Genomic DNA, 6,000 nt, shown 5'->3' with positions numbered 1-6,000 from the left:
CCAGTTCAAATTGCTATGTTTCCAGTCATATTTATTTTTTTTAAAATCATCATTATTACCTCATAAGGAAACAGTTTTATTGCCTTCTTTTACTTAATATTACATCATGAGTTTTCCCCTGGCAATTACAAATTTCCACAATGTACCAGGCTTGTAATTCTGGGTATGGGCCATTGGGGATTCTAATCAGAGAATAGAGAATAATATATATATTGCTTTCCTGCTAATATGTTCACAGTGGAAAAGGTAACTGAAGTCAGCATCCCAGATGAGGCCATACTCCAGAGGCAATGGGCAACCCAAAGTATTGCTTCAAAAGTCATGAGTGGAAAACAAGCAAACAAAACACTCACAAAACGCCTGCCCTAACATTAGGGAATATGAATGAAACTAGCTAGAGATTTAAAAACCTAGAGAGGTTTTCTAGGATAATGATGTCCAGAGGGAGGGAGACTTTTATAAACACGGTTATTAAATATAATTCATCATTTGAACCAGGACAAGATTGATAATTGCACTGGGACGACAACTGTACACCAGGGCATTGCTGGAGAAACAGTGACAGGGGATTGCCTTACCTATAGGTCTTTTCTAGCCAATCAAGACGCTATGAAGATGAGGAGTTCTTAAGGCTGCCAGACTGCTTGGCTAGTATTGCACTGGCAATGATGCCTCTATAATGTTGTATGCTAACGGTGGTATCGAGAGTTCGGGTTCTGACCCTGTTTCACTGTTGTCACTGTTAAATGTTATGCTATTCAAAGTTGGAAGCAATGTTTCAATATCATTAAAAAAAGAAAAAAAGAATAAGAATAGTCCAGTGGGATTCATGAGGCAGACACTAGAAAGTTCCATAGACAATGGTGCACAAGTGTCCATTGTTCCTTAATGCATTCATAGGAAATATTAATTACACAGTATTATTCCTCAGGTCTCAGGGCTGTTCTGTCAATCCCTACATTTATCCCAAGGCAGCACTGGGATTCCAGAACGTCTATGCGTCCTTTCCCCATTCTCTGTCACACAAATGCTAAGTGGAGAATGAGCTTCTTGTGGAATGAATGAATGAGGAGGAGTGGAGAATGGAGAGGAAAGGCATGCAGAAAGGCCCCTGGAGTCCACAGGAGGCCAGATTAGCAACCCCACCAGGACTCCACAGAGACACAGGTAGAACATCTCCACTGAAAACTGGTGTATTTGGCCCTAGCCAGTGTGACTCAGTGGATAGAGCATCAGCCTGTGGACTGAAGGATCCTGCCTCAAAGCAAGAATGCAGTGCACTCTTCAAATTATTAATTTTTCCATGGGAGTGAAACTTAAAGACCCTTCCTAAAATGTTGCTGCTGCAAAGGACAAGGAGCTGAAAATTATGTGAGACCTTATAAATATAGAAGACTTAGAAGAAAATCTAATCAAATAACGAGCAATGGTCACACCAACAAAATCGAAACAAAATTATGCCATAACTCTTCTGAGTTTAAAAACAAGAATATTAGAATATTCATATCAAAACCAACTAGCATTTTCTAAGTAAAATTACCAAAAAGAGACCCACACCAAAATTTCTGAACTACAAGAATAAAGAAAATAAATATCTTACACATTTTCAGGGGCAGGGAGATGTTACTCACAAAGGAACTTTTAAAAATTAAAAAAATAGAACATAACCACCATCATCAATAGCAAAAGACATTGTACTGGCCTCAAAATCTCTCCAGTGGGGGGGTGGGGGAAGATAGGCGGGAGGGGGGAAGCCAAAATAAAATAGGGAAACCTCTATAGAGGGTAAAGTCGTGACACAAGAATATTATTTCCTGCTACTCTTAAACTCTGTCCCACGACTCACCTGACCCAGTTCTGCTCTTCAACCCACCCTGCCTTCTTCTACCTTAGGGCCTTAACACTTGCTATTCTTTCCTTTGGGTTTTCTCTTTCCCCGGTTACCTGCAAATCCTCTGTCTGCGTTGCTATATTAGTGTCCTTTTGCTGCCGTAACAAATTCCCACAAGCTTAGTGGCTTAAAACAACACAGCTTAATTATCTTACAGTCCTGGAGGCCACAGTCCTAAAGCCCAGGTGCCAGCAGGCTGCATTCCTTCTGGAAGCTCCAGGGGAGAATCCATTTCCATGTTTTCTTCAGCATCGAGAGGCTGCCTGCATTCTTTGGCTCATGACCCCTCCCTCCCTCTTCAAGCCAGGAGCACAGCATCCTCAAATCTCTGACTCTGTGTCTAGTGTCACATTTCCTCTGACGGACCTGCCTGCCTGCCTCCCTCTCATAAGAACCCTTGCGATTACATCGGGTCTGCCTAGTTAACGCAGGATAATCTTCCCATCTCAAGATCATTCACTTAATCAATCTGCAAAGTCCCTTTCACATTAAAGTTAACATAGGCACAGGTTTCAAAGATTCCCACATGGAAATCTTTAGAGACGGGGCATCTCCAAAATGTACAGGCCTATACAATTGTCTACCTACAGGATCTCCTTCAGATCTTGGCTCAAGTGTTACTCATCAAAAAGAGTATGATACACCTAAAAAAGAGCTTCTACACCTATCCTTTTCACCATCTTTCCTTCTTCTGCACAGCACTTTATGCCAACTAATTTATACCATCCCCTTTAGGCCAGGGACTTCAGGCTGTTCACTCAGGTATTCCCCATAGCAGTAACAGTGTGAAACACATGGTAGATGCTCAGTAATTGTTTGTTAAATAAGTAAATGAATAAGAAAAAAAATGACTTTTAATTCTAGGGCAAAAAAAAAGGGGGGGTGGGGTAAAAAATACCAGAGATGAAGTCTCTTGTATCAAGAAAGAAATAACAAAAAGAAAGGCAGACAGAGCTCTGGCTGGTTTGGCTCAGTGGGTAGATCATCGGCCCGAGAACCAAGGGGTGGCAGGTTTGATTCTGGTCAAGGGCATGTGGCTCAGTTGCAGGCTTGATACCGGGCTCCACCAAGGCGTGTGCGGGAGGCAACCAACTGATCTGTCTCCTTCACATAGATGTTTCTTTCTCCCTCTGTCTCTCCCCCTCCCTTCCCCTCTCTTTAAAAATCAATGGGAAAAAAAGAGGGAAGGAAAGAAGGAGGGAAGGGAGAGTTTGGAAGGAAGGAGGAAGGAAGGGAGGGAGAAAGGGAGAGAGGAAAGGAGGAAGAGAACATTGCCTCTCTTCAAATAGCTATAGAACTGTGGAAGTTCTCTAGTATTGGTTCATGACATTTTCATTAAATCATGCAATAGATTTTCCTTAAATTTTGGCCAAAATGGTAATGGAAGCAAAATGTGAAAGGCCTTTTCAATTGTCAAGAAAAATCTTCTTACATGTTCCTCCTGCCTCCGTGGTAACCTAAGGAAGGCAAGTCTAAGCAAACTTAAAAAGGGAGAAGGAAAGAAGAATGTTGAGCCCACGTGCACAGTTAGCAAAAGCCAGTTGCACCATGATTTATAGTCTCTTATTCAGCAAGAAAGAATCTTACATCTTATTCTTGGAATGTCAGAGAGAATCAAAAGAATTCAAAATCCTATTGGTGGCTTTGAGCAAACGCATATTCTTTTCTCCTGCTAGTTTTGAACAATAACTCCTCCCGGAGGTTTTATAGAGCTGGAAACTCCTGGAATTACAAAGAAGTTTAGGAAAAACCTGAACCACACTGGCTTGCTAGGATTGGGGGCTGATGCAGGACATTGCCCTGGGGCAGGGAGTGATGTGTGAGATGCAAGACTGGATTCTGGCAAGGCACTGACTGCTCTGGGATTCTCTCAGCATCACAATGACACTTGAAACCTTTTGCTTTGACTTTTCATTAAAATTCATGCAGCCACAGGATTTTTCCAGTCACTCTTGCTGTGTAAAAATTATCCCCCAGTTTAGTAATAGGAACTACAATCATTTGATTTTGCTCTCAATATTAAGGGTCAGGAATTTAGGAAAGGCAGAGCTAAGAAGCTCCCTCGTGCAAGTCCATTCAGATGACTACTGAGGCTGCAGTGTCATCTGAAGGCTCACCTGGGGGCATTCCAGATGGCTCAGGTGCTGCTTAGCCTTCTGCTGGGAGCTCGTCTGACCATGAGCATGCTCTCCAGCATGGTGCTCTTTGGATAGTCAAACTTCTTACCCAGCTTCTTCTATTCCATGACAGATCATGGCTTCTTTATCCCAAGAGATAAGTATGAAAGCCACCTGGCCTTTTCTGACCTTGACCTCACTTCTGCTACATTCTATTAATTACAAGTGAGTCACTAAGGTAAACTCAGATTCAAGGGGAAAGATGCAACTGCATGTTAATAGCTTTTTCTTATTTCTGTTTCCTAGGATGCGGCATTTTGGAAATTTCTAAAGAGGAAACAAAGAAACTTCCACATTCTCTCAAAGCTAAGAAATAATTGATCACATAAATAGAAAAAAAGAAGCAGAAACCGAAAAACAAATTATTTGAGCTGAGGACATGGATAAGCTATAAATGTTATAGTGGTTAATCTAATTTCTCTCACTGCTCTATCTAGTCCTCTAGAGCAGTGGTTCTCAACCTTTCTAATGCCACAACCCTTTAATACAGTTCCTCATGTTGTGGTGACCCCAACCATAAAATTATTTTCGTAACTGTAATTTTGCTACTGTTAATGAATCATAATGTAAATATCTGTGTTTTCTGATGGTCTTAGGCGACACTGCTAGTGGTTCTCAACCTGTGGGTCTCGACTTATAAACAGCAAATGGTGATTTTTGGCCTTGATCTCAGTTCAATGCATTTTCCATTACATCATAATGACTCTTCATCTAACATTCTTGTTTTATATTTCTGGAAAAATCAACATGCTCCTACCATAAAAATTAAAAGGTTGCTGGTTTACAGAAAAAAAAAAAATTCTCCTTTTTTAAAACTGTATGAATAATAGATCTTCATTGTAAAAAAAAAAAAAAAAGAAAGAAAGAAAGAAAAAAAACAATTTGTTTAAACAAACCCCTAGCATAACACATTATTTCTAAATTTCCTCTATTATAAATAAGTAATGCGAATATTTCCTTTAGAAACATCAGACAAGCCCAAATTGAAGGACATTCTAGAAAATAATTGCCTTTATTCTTTAAAAATAATAATAATGTCAAGAAACATAAGGAAAAAATAAATAAAGATTGCTTCATAATAAAGGAGACTGAAGAGACTGGTCATAAAATGCATAATTGGAACCATTAACAAAATCTGAATATGGACTATGGATTAGATAATACCCTGTTTCCCTGAAAATAAGACTTTTTTATATTAACTTTTGCTCCCAAAGATGCACTAGGTCTTATTTTCAGGGGATGTCTTATTTTTCCATGAAGAAGAATACGGTGCACATTTATTGTTAAATGAAAATAAAGGAAATTTATTACCTGTATACGGTATGGTAGTACGGTAGTTGTCAACACAAACCAGACAAACTGTGAATCCTACACTATCAAGAATTTACTCATTTATTCAATGACAATCATGTCATCATCTTCTGGAACATCATCATAACAATCCAATTCCTGAATTTCCTGGTGAATTTCTTGTGACTCCATTTCTTTCAGAATCAGTGGACCAAATCTCTCATGTTTAGCCTAGGGAGGCCTTATATTCGGGGGGATGCCTTATATTTCACTCAGAAGGAAACCTGTAAGTAGGTCTTATTTTCGGAGGATGTCTTATTTTCGGGGAAACACGGTAGTACTGTGCCAATGTTAAATTTCCTAATTAGGATAATTGTTCTCCCCCTTAGGATATATATACTGAAATATTTAGAGATGAAGAAGCATGACATCTCCAGCTTACTCTCCAGTGGCTCAGAAGTAATTACCCACATGCACACATGGCCCGCGGAGGGATGCTAAGCAAATAGGGCAATATGTAAAATAGTGCTGAATCATGGAAAGAGGATAAGGGAGTTCTTTGTATTACCCTTGAAACTTTTCTTTATGTTTGAAATTATATCAAAATAAAAGTTTTACCTCCAAGTAACCACTAGGAAAGCT

This window comes from Pipistrellus hanaki, assembly GCF_964339955.1.
Source record: "Pipistrellus hanaki genome assembly, chromosome: 11".
Taxonomy (NCBI): domain Eukaryota; kingdom Metazoa; phylum Chordata; class Mammalia; order Chiroptera; family Vespertilionidae; genus Pipistrellus; species Pipistrellus hanaki.
The sequence above is the reverse complement of the archived record's forward strand: the minus strand, read 5'-3'. Positions refer to the sequence as shown.